The following is an 18,651-nucleotide window of genomic DNA, read 5'->3' as shown; positions in this document are numbered from 1 at the left end:
GCTGTGAGATGTTACCCCACTCTTCCACCAAGGCACCTGCAAGTTCCCGGACATTTCTGGAGGGAGTGGCCTTAGCCCTCGCCCTCCAGTCCAACAGGTCCCAGACGTGCTCAAAGGAATTGAGATCTTGGCTCTTCGCTGGCCATGGCAGAACACTAACATTCCTGTCTTGCAGGAAGTCACGCACAGAACGAGCAGTATGGCTGGTGGCATTGTCATGCTGTAGGGTCATGTCAGGATGAGCCTGCAGGAAGGGTACCACATGAGGGAGGAGGATGTCTTCTCTGTAACGCACAGTGTTGAGATTGCCTGCCATGACAAAAAGCTTAGTCCGATGATGCTGTGACACACCGCCGCAGACCATTATGGACCCTCCACCTCCAAATCGATCCCGCTCCAGAGTACAGGCCTCGGTGTAACGCGCATTCCTTTGACGATAAATGTGAATCCAACCATCACCCCTGGTGAGACAAAACCGGGATTCATTAGTGAAGAGCAATTTTTGCCAGTCCTGTCTGGTCCAGCGACGGAGGGTTTGTGCCCACAGGCGATGTTGTTGCCGGTGATGTCTGGTGAGGACATGCCTTACAACAGGCCTACAAGCCCTCAGTCCAGCCTCTCTCAGCCTATTGCGGACAGTCTGAGCACTGATGGAGGGATTGTGCTTTCCTGGTGTAAATCGGGCAGTTGCTGTTGCCATCCTGTACCAGTCCCGCAGGTGTGATGTTCGGATGTACCGATCCTATGCAGGTGTTGTTACACATGGTCTGCCACTGCGAAGATGATCAGCTGTCCGTCCTGTCTCTCTGTAGCGCTGTCTTAGGCGTCTCACAGTACGGACATGGCAATTTAATGCCCTTGCCACATATGCAGTCATCATGCCTCCTTGCAGCATGCCTAAGGCATGTTCACGCAGATGAGCAGGGACCCTGGGCATCTTTATTTTCGTGTTTTTCAGAGTCAGTAGAAAGGCCTCTTTAGTGTTTTAAGTTTTCATAAATGTGATCTTAATTGCCTACCGTCTGTAAGCTGTTAGTGTCTTAACGACCGTTCCACAGGTGCATGTTCATTAATTGTTTATGGTTCATTGAACAAGCATGGGAAACAGTGTTTAAACCGTTAAGACAGGGTTCTGAAAAAGAGATGTTTCTTTTTTTGCTGAGTTTATTTCAGTATCACTGACACAGTAAAGAGCAACTGAAGGCAACACACAACTTCTCTGGTAGAAAATAGCTTATGTGTCATCAATATTAGTCAGAAACATTAATTCTAGTATTGACTACAAAGTCTAAATAGGATAATTTTGGTTATAAAGTCAGTCTGTCACGACTTCCGCCAAAGTCGGCTCCTGTCCTTGTTCGGCGATCGACGTCACCGGCTTTCTAGCCATCGCCGCTCCATTTCTCATATATCCATTTGTCTTGTCTTGTTTTCATACACACCTGGTTTACATTTCCCCAATTAAGCTACTTGTATTTAACCCTCTGTTTCCCATCATGTTTTGTGTGTAATTGTTTTCATGTCAAGTGATGTTCGTTAAGCGCTTTACTTTATTGTTCCGTTTTTTGAGCTCGTTTGTTTTGTTGTGCTCCCGGTTTGGAACTATAATAAAGTGCGCTTTATTTAATCATACTGCTCTCCTGCAGCTGACATCGCCTTCATACACACCCTGACAGTCTCGTCCAAATATTTTTTAAATGTCAATATCTTAAAAACATCAAGCCAACTATAAATTGTAGATATTCATGTGCAAATATTGAAAGCATTTAATGAGACAACTGAAAGACGTGCAACATTAAAGTATTGTCCCATTGTGTAATTTATTGACAGTCCCTTACTAGCCCCAGAGAGGCTAGCCAAAGTCAAACCAACTTATCCACGGTCGCACACCGGACGGCTGAAGCTAATTGCCCAAAGAAGTTGGCTGGATTGCAAGGTAGTCTAGGCTACTTTCAGACACAACACCTGGTTAGACTGTTTCAAGTTATCTAGAAGGTTGAGTGACTGTAACTGTGTACTGTTTGAGTAAAAGTACAAACACTTCCGACTTTCGAACACACACAAGAGACACCCACATCAAAGCCTCCAAGACCAAAATCCCTTTCTCAGTCACATTTCCTCATGAGGGAAATTGAATCCGAGGCTAAATCAGAAAGTTCAGACCCACCTTCAATGGTTTCAATGCCTGTCTGCACAATGAGATAACCAACAACAATTTATGTGAGATCGAGTTGACTTGAAGGTGAGGCTTACAGTGTTTCTCTTAGAGGTAAAACAGTTTTCCATGTAAAATGGACTTTGAGTTTGCAGTAACACAGTAACACAGTAGCACCTATCTGAGAGAGAATGAGTTGTCCATGGTATTTCGTCACAGGAGGGTGCTCAAATACGGACCAAATACATACTTGAAGAGATAGACAGACAGTTATATATATTTTTCTTTTGACAGTTTTTGATTAGCTACTGTCACACTTGTCCTATTTGATTCAGTGATGTGTGTACTTTCTCCTTACCTTGAGGTAGTGGACTCTCGGCGTTGAGGAAATGTTTGAGGCCTTTATCCTCCATGTTGAACCTGCACACCAGACCGTCAGTCAGACAGACAGACAAACAAACAGTCAGACAGACAGACAGACAAACAAACAGACAGTCAGTCAGTCAGACAGACAAACAAACAGACAGACCGTCAGTCAGACAGACAAACAAACAGACAGTCAGGCAGACAGACAGACAGACAGACAGACAGACAGACAGACAGACAGACAGACAGACAGACAGACAGACAGACAGACAGACAGACAGACAGACAGACAGACAGACAGACAGACAGACAGACAGTCAGGCAGACAGACAGACAGACAGACAGACAGACAGACAGACGGACACACAGTCAGACAGACAGTCAGACAGTCAGTCAGTCAGGCAGGGAACCACTACTTCAAGGTCTCAGAGCAGGTGATGTCACCGATTGAAACGCTATTTAGCGCGCACCACCGCTAACTAGCTAGCTATTTCACATCCGTTACACTCCTTTTCCAAAAGTTGAGAAAGTTCAAAGGAATAATCCAGCTACAGATGTAATATCTTAATTGTAGCCAGTTTGCTACAGCAGGACAATAATCATTCAGCAACAAGAAATGTGAATTATTATGTTGATAATAATAATTGTACATTTTGTAGGTGTTGATACATTTTTCTTAAGAGGAAATTGAGTCTGAAACTTCAAAGTGGAAATGACAAACTTCAGAAGCCTTTTTAAACCCTGAATACACTACACGTTTAAAATGTCCATTGCAGGAAAGTTATTCTGCAACAGGGCAATCAAATGAAGATCCTACATCTGTAGAGTCCATTTAGTCAGCAGTGTAACCCCTCTTATTTGCATTAAACAGGCTGCCATTGTGCTAAAGGTAGGCCACAAATCACATCCAGATTTCTAATGTCATTCTATAGTGTTTATACGAACTCACCATGCTACGCTTTGACTTTACTGCCCATGACTCACTGAGCCCAGCCTTCCCGAGAGAACACACACACACACACACACACACACACACACACACACACACACACACACACACACACACACACACACACACACACACACACACACATACAGATGAAACAAACACACACAGAGACTATACACACACACACACACACACACACATACAGATGAAACAAACACACACAGAGACTATACACACACACACACATACAGATGAAACAAACACACACAGAGACTATACACACACAAAAACAATTAAAACAGTAAAGTAAAAGTGATTCCTGTGCTCTGTCTGGCTGTGGATGCGGTGATAGTTTCTGTTAAAGTGTATTGATGGTTTAGAAAAGATTAACTCAGGCTGCCATGGGCTTAGCCCTTGAAGGATTTGTCTATACACAGGCAAGACAGGCGCCTAGCTAGCTGATCAATACACTCCTCATGACTGGCCATTTCTCTTAGCTCCCTCTCACTGAGGAAATAGGAGGCAAGGCTACAGACATGGTGAAACACACACACACATTCCACATGACAACACATACCGGTAGTATATCTCTGCAAATTACAAAAAGGCGAAACACACACACACACACACACACACACACACACACACACACACACACACACACACACACACACACACACACACACACACACACACACACACACACACACACACACACACACACACACACAACACTAGGTATCTGAGCAATCTATCTACTGATGATGTTACTCCTCTCAGTCATCCGGCCGATTATTTGTGATTATTTCTGGTTACGTACAGTAGGGCTGGTCGGCTACCTGATCTGACCTCTACCAGCAGCTAATAGAGCATAAACTGTAATAGGGTAAGCATGAAGGAGGAAGAAAGGAGAGGAGATGGAGGGGATGGGGGTGGGGGTGAGGGTGGGGGGGATCAGACTAGAGGAAGTGACACTAGTGTTTTGTCTGCTCAGTGTGGACTACTGAGGAAAATATACTTCCTGGAGTTTACCGGAAACCTCTTCCTAGGGCACTCTGTATGTGTGTGTCCTCTCTTTTGGGATTAACTATGTGGAGCTGGTTTCTGAGAAATCTATTTCAGATCCAGCAAATACATAACTTTCCTTTACACAATAACCTCTATGAATAACTTCAAGATTACAGTAATTACATTAAGGCAGAATTACATCAAACATAATGACATTGTGATTGCACTACCTGGAACTATGTCTTTGTAAAAGATAACTAAAAATAGCAAAAGGTTGGTTTAACCATGAGAGATTTCTCAAAGTCAGAGATAGGGGAGAACTGGGATAGTAGTAACACTCTCAATAGTTTAGTCCTCAACTGTAATGTGAAGAAGTAAGACCCTGTGATGGACTCTGCAGAGTCCTGGAGTAGCAAGCACCATGCTCTACTAACTGAGCTACAGAGAACCATCTCCTGCTTTGTAGTTAGATTCACCAAACGTATATCAGGTTTATAACCAGTGTGTGTAGATATATTTGATGTACAGTACCAGTCAAAAGTTTGGACACACGTACACATTCCAGGGTTTTTCTTCTCTCTCTCTCTCTCCCTCTCTCTCTCTCTCTCTCCCTCTCTCTCTCTCTCCCTCTCTCTCTCTCTCTCTCTCCTTCTCTCTCCTGATCCCCCTCTCCCTCTCTCTCTCCTTCTAGCTCATTCTCTCTCTCTCTCTCTCTCTCTCTCTCTCTCCTTCTCTCTCCTTCTCTCTCCTGCTCTCTCTCTCTCTCTCTCTCTCTCTCTCTCTCTCTCTCTCTCTCTCTCTCTCTCTCTCTCCTTCTCTCTCCTGCTCCCCCTCTCCCTCTCTCTCTCCTTCTATCTCATTCTCTCCCTCTCTCTCTCTCTCTCTCTCTCTCTCTCTCTCTCTCTCTCTCTCTCTCTCTCCTCTCTCTCTCTCCTTCTCTCTCTCAACAATAGTTTTGGTTATGGAAAATATATTTAACAGTGGTTTAGATTGTACAGTGATTCTCTACACTATGCATTGCTTGTTTTGTCAAATAAACTGAAATCAGGCAAACTATGAGAATTTGAGCAATCAGGAAATGGCTCACCGATTTCTACATATTGCACCCTTAAATTCGCTGCTCTGATTTGCTTGTTTACAGCGGGTCATTTATAGGGAATTGTCAGAGGCGTTCTAGTATTGTTACATCAGCAACATTTTGAGAATTAAGGCGTTGTTGCATTGTTGGTTAAGGGCTTGTAAGTAAGCATTTCACTGTAAGATCTACACCTGTTTTATTTGGCAAATACAATTTCATTTCATTTGATAACATGGCGTCCGTTCTAAAACCTGCCCAACAGTTTAAACAGAGCTCTTATCTGTGTGTGTGTGTGTGTGTGTGTGTGTGTGTGTGTGTGTGTGTGTGTGTGTGTGTGTGTGTGTGTGTGTGTGTGTGTGTGTGTGTGTGTGTGTGTGTGTGTGTGTGTGTGTGTGAGACTAGGAGGAAATCAGAAGCTATTACCAGAGTAGACAGCACTCTATGTAACACAAAGATGTATAGCTCCCTGGACTATATCCTTACATCTACAGATTACACAGGTTTTACTGTGGAAACCGGATGAGGTATAAAAACACTAGAAACTATGCCGATAAATCAGCAGGAAGAGTCGCCTCTCAGCCTGTCTCTAAATATAACTCTTCTGAAAGAGACAGATAAACTATGGTTCCCTCCAGGGTCTGGCTTTATGCAGGTGTGTGTGTGTGTGTGTGTGTGTGTGTGTGTGTGTGTGTGTGTGTGTGTGTGTGTGTGTGTGTGTGTGTGTGTGTGTGTGTGTGTGTTTTCAACTATGTGTGTTCAAATGTGGGTTTGAGCAGTTACCAAGTGAACTTGAACAAAAACATCCTTCAGATGAGCTCAAATTGAACATCCTTAAATTAAATAAAAAGGATATCTGTCAGCCCAATGGAGGTGTCAATTACATCTCACATTCCAGTGTTCCAACTTGTAACCAAGGCTGCATGGGATTACTCGTAATGCGACTCTGTGCAGCCAATGGCAATTGTCCGCTTTGGGTATAATGCTAGGAGCCACTTGTGGATTTGACAGCTCTAACACAGTTCCACCAACGACAACGTCAAAACAACAGCTATGCGGATGTCGGCTAGAGCAGATGTGATTGAATAGATCCCCAAGTGTTTATTTATAAACTCAGCAAAAAACGAATTGTCCTTTTTCAGGACCCTGACTTTCAAAGATAATTAGTAAAAATCAAAATAACTTGGCAGATCTTCATTGTAAAGGGTTTAAACGCTGTTTCCCAATGACCCATAAACAATTAATGAACATGTACCTGTGGAACGGTCGTTAAGACACTAACCGCTGTCAGACGGTAGGCAATTAAGGTCACAGTTATGAAAACTTAGGACACTAAGAGGCATTTTTTTATGACTCTGAAAAACACAAAAAGAAAGATGCCCAGGGTCCCTGCTCATCTGCGTGAACGTGCCTTAGGCATTGCTGCAAGGAAGCATGAGAACTGCAGATGCGGCTAGGGCAAAAAATTGCAATGTCCGTACTGTGAGACGCCTAAGACAGCGCTACAGGGAGACAGGACAGACAGCTGATCATCTTCGCAGTGGCAGACCATCTGTAACAACACCTGCACAGGATCGGTACATCCTAACATCACACCTGCGGGACAGGTACAGGATAGCAACAGCAACTGTCCGACTTACACCAGGAACACACAATCCCTTCATCAGTGCTCAGACTGTCCGCAATAGGCTGAGAGAGGCTGGACTGAGGTCTTGTAGGCCTGTTGTAAGGCAGGTCCTCATCAGACATCACCGGCAACAACGTCGCCTGTGGGCACAAACTCACCGTCTCTGGACCAGACAGGACTGGCAAAAATTGCTCTTCACTGACGAGTCGCGGTTTGGTCTCACCAGGGGTGATAATTGGATTCGCGTTTATGGTCAAAGGAATGAGCGTTACACCGAGGCCTGTACTCTGGAGCGGGATCAATTTGGAGGTGGAGGGTCCGTCATGGTCTGGGGCGGTGTGTCACAGCATTATTACATTTACATTTACATTTAAGTCATTTAGCAGACGCTCTTATCCAGAGCGACTTACAAATTGGTGCGTTCACCTTAAGACATCCAGTGGAACAGCCACTTTACAATAGTGCATCTAAATCTTTTAAGGGGGGTGAGAAGGATTACTTTATCCTATCCTAGGTATTCCTGAAAGAGGTGGGGTTTCAGGTGTCTCCGGAAGGTGGTGATTGACTCCGCTGTCCTGGCGTCGTGAGGGAGTTTATTCCACCATTGGGGGGCCAGAGCAGCGAACAGTTTTGACTGGGCTGCGCGGGAACTGTACTTCCTCAGTGGTAGGGAGGCGAGCAGGCCAGAGGTGGATGAACGCAGTGCCCTTGTTTGGGTGTAGGGCCTGATCAGAGCCTGGAGGTACTGAGGTGCCGTTCCCCTCACAGCTCCGTAGGCAAGCACCATGGTCTTGTAGCGGATGCGAGCTTCAACTGGAAGCCAGTGGAGAGAGCGGAGGAGCGGGGTGACGTGAGAGAACTTGGGAAGGTTGAACACCAGACGGGCTGCGGCGTTCTGGATGAGTTGTAGGGGTTTAATGGCACAGGCAGGGAGCCCAGCCAACAGCGAGTTGCAGTAATCCAGACGGGAGATGACAAGTGCCTGGATTAGGACCTGCGCTGCTTCATGTGTGAGGCAGGGTCGTACTCTGCGGATGTTGTAGAGCATGAACCTACAAGAACGGGCCACCGCCTTGATGTTAGTTGAGAACGACAGGGTGTTGTCCAGGATCACGCCAAGGTTCTTAGCGCTCTGGGAGGAGGACACAATGGAGTTGTCAACCGTGATGGCGAGATCATGGAATGGGCAGTCCTTCCCCGGGAGGAAGAGCAGCTCCGTCTTGCAGAGGTTCAGCTTGAGGTGGTGATCCGTCATCCACACTGATATGTCTGCCAGAGATGCAGAGATGCGTTTCGCCACCTGGTCATCAGAAGGGGGAAAGGAGAAGATTAATTGTGTGTCGTCTGCATAGCAATGATAGGAGAGACCATGTGAGGTTATGACAGAGCCAAGTGACTTGGTGTATAGCGAGAATAGGAGAGGGCCTAGAACAGAGCCCTGGGGGACGCCAGTGGTGAGAGCGCGTGGTGAGGAGACAGATTCTCGCCACGCCACCTGGTAGGAGCGACCTGTCAGGTAGGACGCAATCCAAGCGTGGGCCGCGCCGGAGATGCCCAACTCGGAGAGGGTGGAGAGGAGGATCTGATGGTTCACAGTATCGAAGGCAGCCGATAGGTCTAGAAGGATGAGAGAAGAGGAGAGAGAGTTAGCTTTAGCAGTGCGGAGATTATTATCAGACTTAGCTGTGCGTTATATGTAAGACATCCTCCTCCCTCATGTGGTACCCTTCCTGCAGGCTCATCCTTGCATGGCCCTACAGCATGACAATGCCACCAGCCATACTGCTCGTTCTGTGCGTGATTTCCTGCAAGACAGGAATGTCAGTGTTCTGCCATGGCCAGCGAAGAGCCCAGATCTCAATTCCTTTGAGCATGTCTGGGACCTGTTGGATTGGAGGGTGAGGGCTAGGGCCATTCCCTCCAGAAATGTCCGGGAACTTGTAGATGCCTTGGTGGAAGAGTGTGGTAACATCTCACAGCAAGAACTGGAAAATCTGTTGCAGTCCACGAGGAGGAGATGCACTGCAGTACTTAATGCAGCTGGTGGCCACACCAGATACTGACTGTTACTTTTGATTTTGACCCCCCCCCTTTGTTCAGAGACACATTATTCAATTTCTGTTAGTCACATGTCTGTGGAACTTGTTCAGTTTATGTCTCAGTTGTTGAATCTTGTTATGTTCATACAAATATTTACACGTTTCATTTGCTGAAAATAAACGCAGTTCAGAATGAGAGGACATTTCTTTTTTTGCTGAGTTTATTTAAAGCAGTCAGTGTTTGAAACAATCTCTTTATGAAAATGTTGATCCCCAGTCGTAAATATACAGTACCAGTCAAAAGTTTGGACACACCTACTCATGCAAGGTTCTAAATTTTTCTTCTATTTTCTACATTGTATATTTCTACATTCAAAACTATGAAATAACACGTATGGAATCATGTATTAATGAAAAAAGTGTTAAACAGATCAAAATATATTTTATATTTGAGATTCTTCAAAGTAGCCACCCTTTGCCTTGATGACAGCTTTGCACATTCTTAGCATTCTCTCAACCACCTTCTCCTGGAATAATCTTCCAACAGTCTTGAAGGAGTTCCCAGATATATGCTGAGCACTGTTGGCTGCTTTTCCTTCAAATTCTGGTCTAACTCATCCCAAACCATCTCAATTGGGTTGAGGTCAGGTGATTGTGGAAAGGCCAACACTCTCCTTCTTGGTCAAATAGCCCTTACACAGCCTGAAGGTGTGTTGGGTCATTGTCCTGTTGAAAAACAAATGTCAGCTGTTGGAACCAAAAATCCAAAATTTGGACTCATTAGACCAAAGGACAGATTTCCACGGGTCTAATGTCCATTGCTCGTGTTTCTTGGCCCAAGCAAGTGTCTTCTTCTTATTGGTGTCCTTTAGTAGTGGTTTCTTTGCAGCAATTCGAACATGAAGGCCTGATTCACAAAGTCTCTGAACAGTTGATGTTGAGATGTGTGTGTTTTTTTAACTCTGTGAAGTATTATTTGGGCTGCAATTTCTGAGGCTGGTAACTCTAATGAATTTATCCTCTGCAGCAGAGGTAACTCTGGATCTTCCTTTCCTGTGGTGTTCCTCATGAGAGCCAGTATCATCATAGCACTTGATGGTTTTTGTGACTGCATTTGAAGAAATGTTCAAAGTTTTTGACTGACCTTCACATCTCAAGTAATTATGGACTGTCATTTCTCTTTGCTTATTTGAGCTGTTCTTGCCATAATACGGACTTGGTCTTTTACCAAATAGGGCAAATATCTTCTGTATACCACCCCTACCATGTCACAACACAAGTGATTGGGTCAAACGCATTAAGAAGGAAACAAATTCCATAAATTAAGTTTTAACAAGTCACCTCATGAAGCTGGTTGAGAGAATGCCAAGAGTGGTTACTCCATGATTCCACATGTTTTATTTCATAGTTTTGATGTATTCACTATTATTCTATAATTTAGAAAATTATCAAAATAAAGTAAAACCTTGGATGAGTTGGTGTGTCCAAACTTTTGACTGGTCCTGTACGAGCCAAGATGTGTTTGTCCTGCTAGAACCTTATGGCTGTGAGTGATCACACCTTGCTGTGTGCGTGTGGGTGCATGCACCTGTGAGTGTGTGTACGGATGTGTGTGTGTTTGTGCATGTGTTTGTGTCCATGTGTGCGTATATGGGCTACCACACCTGGCCCTTGGTGCCTGCAGTAGAGGACCCGGGGCCCTATTCATTAATGAATGTTTCATAACCACGTTCAGACCCATGGCAGTGACCTAGGTTTACAAGCAGGGGGGGGGGGGGGGGGTTCTGCTAAGCCAACATACGGAATTGTTTTAGGATGGTCGCACGTGGATCATTTAGCTATTTGGTTTTTCATTTTAAGACCCCTGTAGGTATAAAAACAAAATATAAAAACATTATTTTATAAAATATTTAATTGGGGCTTTACTACTATATCCCATAGAAATGCATTGAATAAAAAAGTAATAAATGGAAAAACAGACAGTCAACAACAAAAGAATCATAAGGAAGCATGTGTTGAAGTGTCTGTCCTGTATCTAGGAGATATAAGAAAGCTCAGGAAGTATTTTTGTTTTTGGCCACCCTTTTTTGTTGGCACAAAACTACCTACATACTGTTTTAAAGGGTTACTTTGGAATTTTGGCAATGAGGCCCTTTATCTTCTTCCCCAGACTCAGATGAAGCAGTTACAAAACCCCTACAAGTACTGTAAGGAAATTCTGCCAATGTCATTAGGCCTCCACTTGCAGTCTGAATTTAAGCGTCCACTGTTGTCCACGCACGCCTCGATATCGGCCACTCATCTCCGGCTTGTCCACTCCTGTCTTGGTAAAAAGTAAGTGTTCTCGTTGAACCACAATGCAATTTCAAGCTTCTACCACCCGGTTTCAAGTCAAGTGACTGACATACAGTAATGTTAAATAATGGTGTAGTAGCATATAGTTTTCTTGCCATTTTCAGTTAATTGTGATAGACTCATGTTTTATCGGTACGGCGTATCCCCAGAAGTGTTTTACTTACTTTCATCCCTGCTGCTAACTAGCACTAGCACAATTGCTAACTAGCATTAGCGTGATGACTAGGTGGGTATCTGCTAGCATTGGCTCACGAAACTACCTCTAACTTCCTTCATACTGGACACAGAGACATAATAATTGTATCCACAAGTTCATCTGACAATGGAGGGCCTCAATACCAACATTTCGAAAAATCCCTTTAAATCAGTACTGGGTTACCTTCACACGAGGCCCATGACTGTTGTGGGGGTCATGCAGAAAAGCAGAGAGAACACCACCGTGTTCTTGAGAGTGTTATCTTTCCATAGAGTGATATAGCTTGGACACTACATCCGTTTTCGTGGGAAGACCGATTTTCAGAATGTCGCCTGTAGCTCTGAATGTCGCCTGTAGCTCAGCACTGTAGCTCTGCCACTTTCCACTACAGATGTGGAAGGACAACATAGGATTAAGTGGTGGATTCCGCTTCAGCCATTACCACGAGCCTGTCCTCCCCAATTAAGGTGCCACCAACCTTCTGTGGTGTAGAGTACAGACCTGAGTGCTGCCTGTCAATGCAATAGAATCCTACTCAGATGCATTCTGCCTACAACAAAATCTCTTGCATAGTTAGTTTTGCATAATAAGTCTTTCATAGTTTGTTTTCTTTCTTGCATTGAAAGTGGCTAATATTTTGTTGATTAGATCACAATTCTCACAGTAAAGGGAAACATTGATAGTGTTAACTAAATGGGAAACCTCTAGTTAAGCGAAGTTTAGTCTCTTGCTTCTCTGTGCATGCTGATATTTATTTTTGCCTGGTGCGAAGGGTGTAGCTTAGAGGGAACATTGCAACTCACACATGGTTATGGGCAACAACAAAAAAGACACCTGTACTATGTCAGATATAGAGTTGAAATGCATTCAATGTTGAGTTTGCATCCCAATATTACACTTTATATTCATCACAAAAATATTTTTATCAATTGTGAAATTATGAAAAATATGAAGAACATTGAGGCCAAAGAGGGCACTTTTGGTCATTGACTGCAGGAAAAGACTACGGATTTTAAGAGCACTAATCATTGCACTTACAGTACACACATACAGTATATACATGCATACTGGTACATACACACATACAGTATATACATGCATACTGGTACATACACACATACAGTATATACATGCATACTGGTACATACACACATACAGTATATACATGCATACTGGTACATACACACATACAGTATATACATGCATACTGGTACATACACACATACAGTATATACATGCATACTGGTACATACACACATACAGTATATACATGCATACTGGTACATACACACATACAGTATATACATGCATACTGGTACATACACACATACAGTATATACATGCATACTGGTACATACACACATACAGTATATACATGCATACTGGTACATACACACATACAGTATATACATGCATACTGGTACATACACACATACAGTATATACATGCATACTGGTACATACACACATACAGTATATACATGCATACTGGTACATACATGCACTGAACTACATGTAATTAATCATTCATGTTTTGGTTCAGGATTTCTTGCTGCTGGAGTCCTTTTTTGACACAGAGAGTTAAGTTGATTTGAGAAATGCATAGGGAAATGGACACAATCAATCCTGAGATTATTGTATAATCTCTCCTTTCTATTCCATCTTTCTCACCTTGCCTCTTTCCCACTTCAGCATCTGTCCCTCTTGTCTCTGTCCCAATCCCTTCTAGTCTCTATCCACTTCACTCTTTCTATTCTTCTCACTCCCTTTCTCCCCCTCCTCTCTCCTCTCAAAGCAGTGTCTTCTCCCTCCCTTTCTCCCCCTCCTCTCTCCTCTCAAAGCAGTGTCTTCTCCCTCCCTTTCTCCCCCTCCTCTCTCCTCTCAAAGCAGTGTCTTCTCCCTTCCTGTGCTGTAGCTTGTGTCCAGAGCAGATTGATTTCATTAAAGTGAGAGCTGGAGGGAAAGGTAAGGATGGTCAATATTTGTGTCTGCTGCATCCAACTGTAAACACCATAGACTGAAAGAGGGTGTGTGTGTGTGTGTGTGTGCGTGCGTGCGTGCGTGCGTGCGTGTGCGTGCCAGAATTTCCCTTCTCTGCTATTTGAAAGTGTTGCCCAAATTTTTCTTCACAATACAATAACTATTTTCCCAGGATTATGTTTAATCATTGTGTCTTAGGTAATAACAGTGGTTAGGTAATAACAGTGGTTACATTAACAATAACAATTATTCTGAACTAAAATATAAACGCAACATGCAACAATTTCAAATATGTTTTCTGAGTTACAGTTCATATAAGGAAATCAGTCAATTGAAATACATTCATTAGGCCCTAATCTATGGATTTTGCACATCTATGGATTTTGCACATCTATGGATACAGATATGCATCTGTTGGTCACAGATACCTTAAAAAATAGTTAGGGTCGTGGATCAGATAACCAGTCAGTATCTGGTGTGACCACCATTTGCCTCACACAGCACATCTCCTTCTCATAGTTGATCAGGCTGTTGATTGTGGCCTGTGGAATGTTGTCCTACTCCTCTTCAATGGCTGTGTGAAGTTGCTGGCTATTGAGGGGAACTGGAATACACTGTTGTACACATCGATCCAGAGCATCTCAAACATGCTTAATGGGTGAAATGTCTGGTGAGTATGCAGGCCATAAAATAACTGGGACATTTTCAGCTCCCAGGAATTGCTTAGAGATCCTTGCAACATGGGGCAGTGCATTATCATGCTGAAACATGAGGTGATGGTCGGGGATGAATGGCACAACAATGGGCCTCAGGATCGCATCACATTTATTTCATTTATTAATTTAAGTCATTTAGCAGACGCTCTTATCCAGAGCGACTTACAAATTGGTGCATTCACCTTATGACATCCAGTGGAACAGCCACTTTACAATAGTGCATCTAGATCTTTTAAGGGGGTGGGGGGGGTGAGAAGGATTACTTTATCCTATCCTAGGTATTCCTTAAAGAGGTGGGGTTTCAGGTGTCTCCGGAAGGTGGTGATTGACTCCGCTGTCCTGGCGTCGTGAGGGAGTTTGTTCCACCATTGGGGGGCCAGAGCAGCGAACAGTTTTGACTGGGCTGAGCGGGAACTGTACTTCCTCAGTGGTAGGGAGGCGAGCAGGCCAGAAGTGGATGAACGCAGTGCCCTTGTTTGGGTGTAGGGCCTGATCAGAGCCTGGAGGTACTGAGGTGCCGTTCCCCTCACAGCTCCGTAGGCAAGCACCATGGTCTTGTAGCGGATGCGAGCTTCAACTGGAAGCCAGTGGAGAGAGCGGAGGAGCGGGGTGACGTGAGAGAACTTGGGAAGGTTGAACACCAGACGGGCTGCGGCGTTCTGGATGAATTGTAGGGGTTTAATGGCACAGGCAGGGAGCCCAGCCAACAGCGAGTTGCAGTAATCAAGACGGGAGATGACAAGTGCCTGGATTAGGACCTGCGCCGCTTCCTGTGTGAGGCAGGGTCGTACTCTGCGGATGTTGTAGAGCATGAACCTACAGGAACGGGCCACCGCCTTGATGTTAGTTGAGAACGACAGGGTGTTGTCCAGGATCACGCCAAGGTTCTTAGCGCTCTGGGAGGAGGACACGATGGAGTTGTCAACCGTGATGGCGAGATCATGGAACGGGCAGTCCTTCCCCGGGAGGAAGAGCAGCTCCGTCTTGCCGAGGTTCAGCTTGAGGTGGTGATCCGTCATCCACACTGATATGTCTGCCAGACATGCAGAGATGCGATTCGCCACCTGGTCATCAGAGGGGGGAAAGGAGAAGATTAATTGTGTGTCGTCTGCATAGCAATGATAGGAGAGACCATGTGAGGTTATGACAGAGCCAAGTGACTTGGTGTATAGCGAGAATAGGAGAGGGCCTAGAACAGAGCCCTGGGGGACACCAGTGGTGAGAGCGCGTGGTGAGGAGACAGATTCTCGCCACGCCACCTGGTAGGAGCGACCTGTCAGGTAGGACGCAATCCAAGCATGGGCCGCGCCGGAGATGCCCAACTCGGAGAGGGTGGAGAGGAGGATCTGATGGTTCACAGTATCGAAGGCAGCCGATAGGTCTAGAAGGATGAGAGCAGAGGAGAGAGAGTTAGCTTTAGCAGTGCGGAGTGCCTCCGTGATACAGAGAAGAGCAGTCTCAGTTGAATGACTAGTCTTGAAACCTGACTGATTTGGATCAAGAAGGGCATTCTGAGAGAGATAGCGGGAGAGCTGGCCAAGGACGGCACGTTCAAGAGTTTTGGAGAGAAAAGAAAGAAGGGATACTGGTCTGTAGTTGTTGACATCGGAGGGATCGAGTGTAGGTTTTTTCAGAAGGGGTGCAACTCTCGCTCTCTTGAAGACGGGAGGGACGTAGCCAGCGGTCAGGGATGAGTTGATGAGCGAGGTGAGGTAAGGGAGAAGGTCACCGGAAATGGTCTGGAGAAGAGAGGAGGGGATAGGGTCAAGCGGGCAGGTTGTTGGGCGGCCGGCCGTCACAAGACGCAAGATGTCATCTGGAGAGAGAGGGGAGAAAGAGGTCACAGCACAGGGTAGGGCAGTGTGAGCAGAACCAGCGGTGTCGTTTGACTTAGCAAACGAGGATCGGATGTCGTCGACCTTCTTTTCAAAATGGTTGACGAAGTCATCTGCAGAGAGGGAGGAGGGGGGGGAGGGGGAGGAGGATTCAGGAGGGAGAAGGTGGCAAAGAGCTTCCTAGGGTTAGAGGCAGATGCTTGGAATTTAGAGTGGTAGAAAGTGGCTTTAGCAGCAGAGACAGAGGAGGAAAATGTAGAGAGGAGGGAGTGAAAGGATGCCAGGTCCGCAGGGAGGCGAGTTTTCCTCCATTTCCGCTCGGCTGCCCGGAGCCCTGTTCTGTGAGCTCGCAATGAGTCGTCGAGCCACGGAGCGGGAGGGGAGGACCGAGCCGGCCTGGAGGATAGGGGACATAGAGAGTCAAAGGATGCAGAAAGGGAGGAGAGGGTTGAGGAGGCAGAATCAGGAGATAGGTTGGAGAAGGTTTGAGCAGAGGGAAGAGATGATAGGACGGAAGAGGAGAGAGTAGCGGGGGAGAGAGAGCGAAGGTTGGGACGGCGCGATACCATCCGAGTAGGGGCAGTGTGGGAAGTGTTGGATGAGAGCGAGAGGGAAAAGGATACAAGGTAGTGGTCGGAGACTTGGAGGGGAGTTGCAATGAGGTTAGTGGAAGAACAGCATCTAGTAAAGATGAGGTCGAGCGTATTGCCTGCCTTGTGAGTAGGGGGGAAGGTGAGAGGGTGAGGTCAAAAGAGGAGAGGAGTGGAAAGAAGGAGGCAGAGAGGAATGAGTCAAAGGTAGACGTGGGGAGGTTAAAGTCGCCCAGAACTGTGAGAGCTGAGCCGTCCTCAGGAAAGGAGCTTATCAAGGCATCAAGCTCATTGATGAACTCTCCGAGGGAACCTGGAGGGCGATAAATGATAAGGATGTTAAGCTTGAAAGGGCTGGTAACTGTGACAGCATGGAATTCAAAGGAGGCGATAGACAGATGGGTAAGGGGAGAAAGAGAGAATGACCACTTGGGAGAGATGAGGATCCCGGTGCCACCACCCCGCTGACCAGAAGCTCTCGGGGTGTGCGAGAACACGTGGGCGGACGAAGAGAGAGCAGTAGGAGTAGCGGTGTTGTCTGTGGTGATCCATGTTTCCGTCAGTGCCAAGAAGTCGAGGGACTGGAGGGAGGCATAGGCTGAGATGAACTCTGCCTTGTTGGCCGCAGATCGGCAGTTCCAGAGGCTACCGGAGACCTGGAACTCCACGTGGGTCGTGCGCACTGGGACCACCAGATTAGGGTGGATTAGAGCGTTTGTATGGTCTGTGCAGAGAGGAGAGAACAGGGATAGACAGACACATAGTTGACAGGCTAGAGAAGAGGCTACGCTAATGCAAAGGAGATTGGAATGACAAGTGGACTACACGTCTCGAATGTTCAGAAAGTTAAGCTTACGTAGCAAGAATCTAATTGACTAAAATGATTAAAATGATACGGTACTGCTGAGGTAGGCTAGCTGGCAGTGGCTGCGTTGTTGACTTTGTAGGCTAGCTGGCAGTGGCTGCGTTGTTGACACTACACTAATCAAGTCGTTCCGTTGAGTGTAAAGTTTCTACAATGCTGCTATTCGGGGGCTAGCTGGCTAGCTAGCAGTGTTGATTACGTTACGTTGCGTTAAAAGAACGACAATAGCTGGCTAGCTAACCTAGAAAATCGCTCTAGACTACACAATTATCTTTGAAACAAAGACGGCTATGTAGCTAGCTATGTAGCTAGCTACGATCAAACAAATCACACCGTTGGGACTGTAATGAAATGAAATGAAAATGTGATACTACCTGTGGAGCGAAGCGGAATGCGACCGGAATGCGAAAGTTCTATTCAGTAGACGTTGGCTAGCTGTTGGCTAGCTAGGAGTGACTCCTACGTTAAGGACGACAAATAGCTGGCTAGCTAACCTCGGTAAATTAAGATAATCGCTCTAAGACTACACACTCTAAACTACACAATTATCTTGGATACGAAGACAGCAAAGACAACTATGTAGCTAGCTAACACTACACTAATCAAGTCGTTCAGTTGAGTGTGATAGTTACTACAGTGCTACGGTAGACGGTGAACGTTAGCTAGCTGGCTAGCTGCTGGGCAGATAGGAGGACGACGAAATACGATAATTACGCAATTATCTTTGATACAAAGACGGCTATGTAGCTAGCTAAGAAGAAATTGCTAAGATTAGACAAATCAAACCGTTGTACAGTATCTCTGTGCATTCAAATTGCCATCGATAAAATGAAATTGTGTTCATTGTCCGTAGCTTATGCCTGCCTATACCATAACAGCACCGCCACCATGGGCAC

At 45.5% G+C, this 18,651-nt stretch overlaps 1 pseudogene; it reads left to right on the top strand.

The window, feature by feature from the left end:
- Nucleotides 1-18,651, top strand: part of LOC115140280 (aminopeptidase O-like) — a 151,428-nt pseudogene that overhangs the window by 50,786 nt on the left and 81,991 nt on the right.

Source organism: Oncorhynchus nerka, linkage group LG13 (genome assembly GCF_034236695.1).
Source record: "Oncorhynchus nerka isolate Pitt River linkage group LG13, Oner_Uvic_2.0, whole genome shotgun sequence".
Classification (NCBI taxonomy): Eukaryota; Metazoa; Chordata; class Actinopteri; order Salmoniformes; family Salmonidae; genus Oncorhynchus; species Oncorhynchus nerka.
This window is presented reverse-complemented; position numbering and strand designations above follow the sequence as displayed.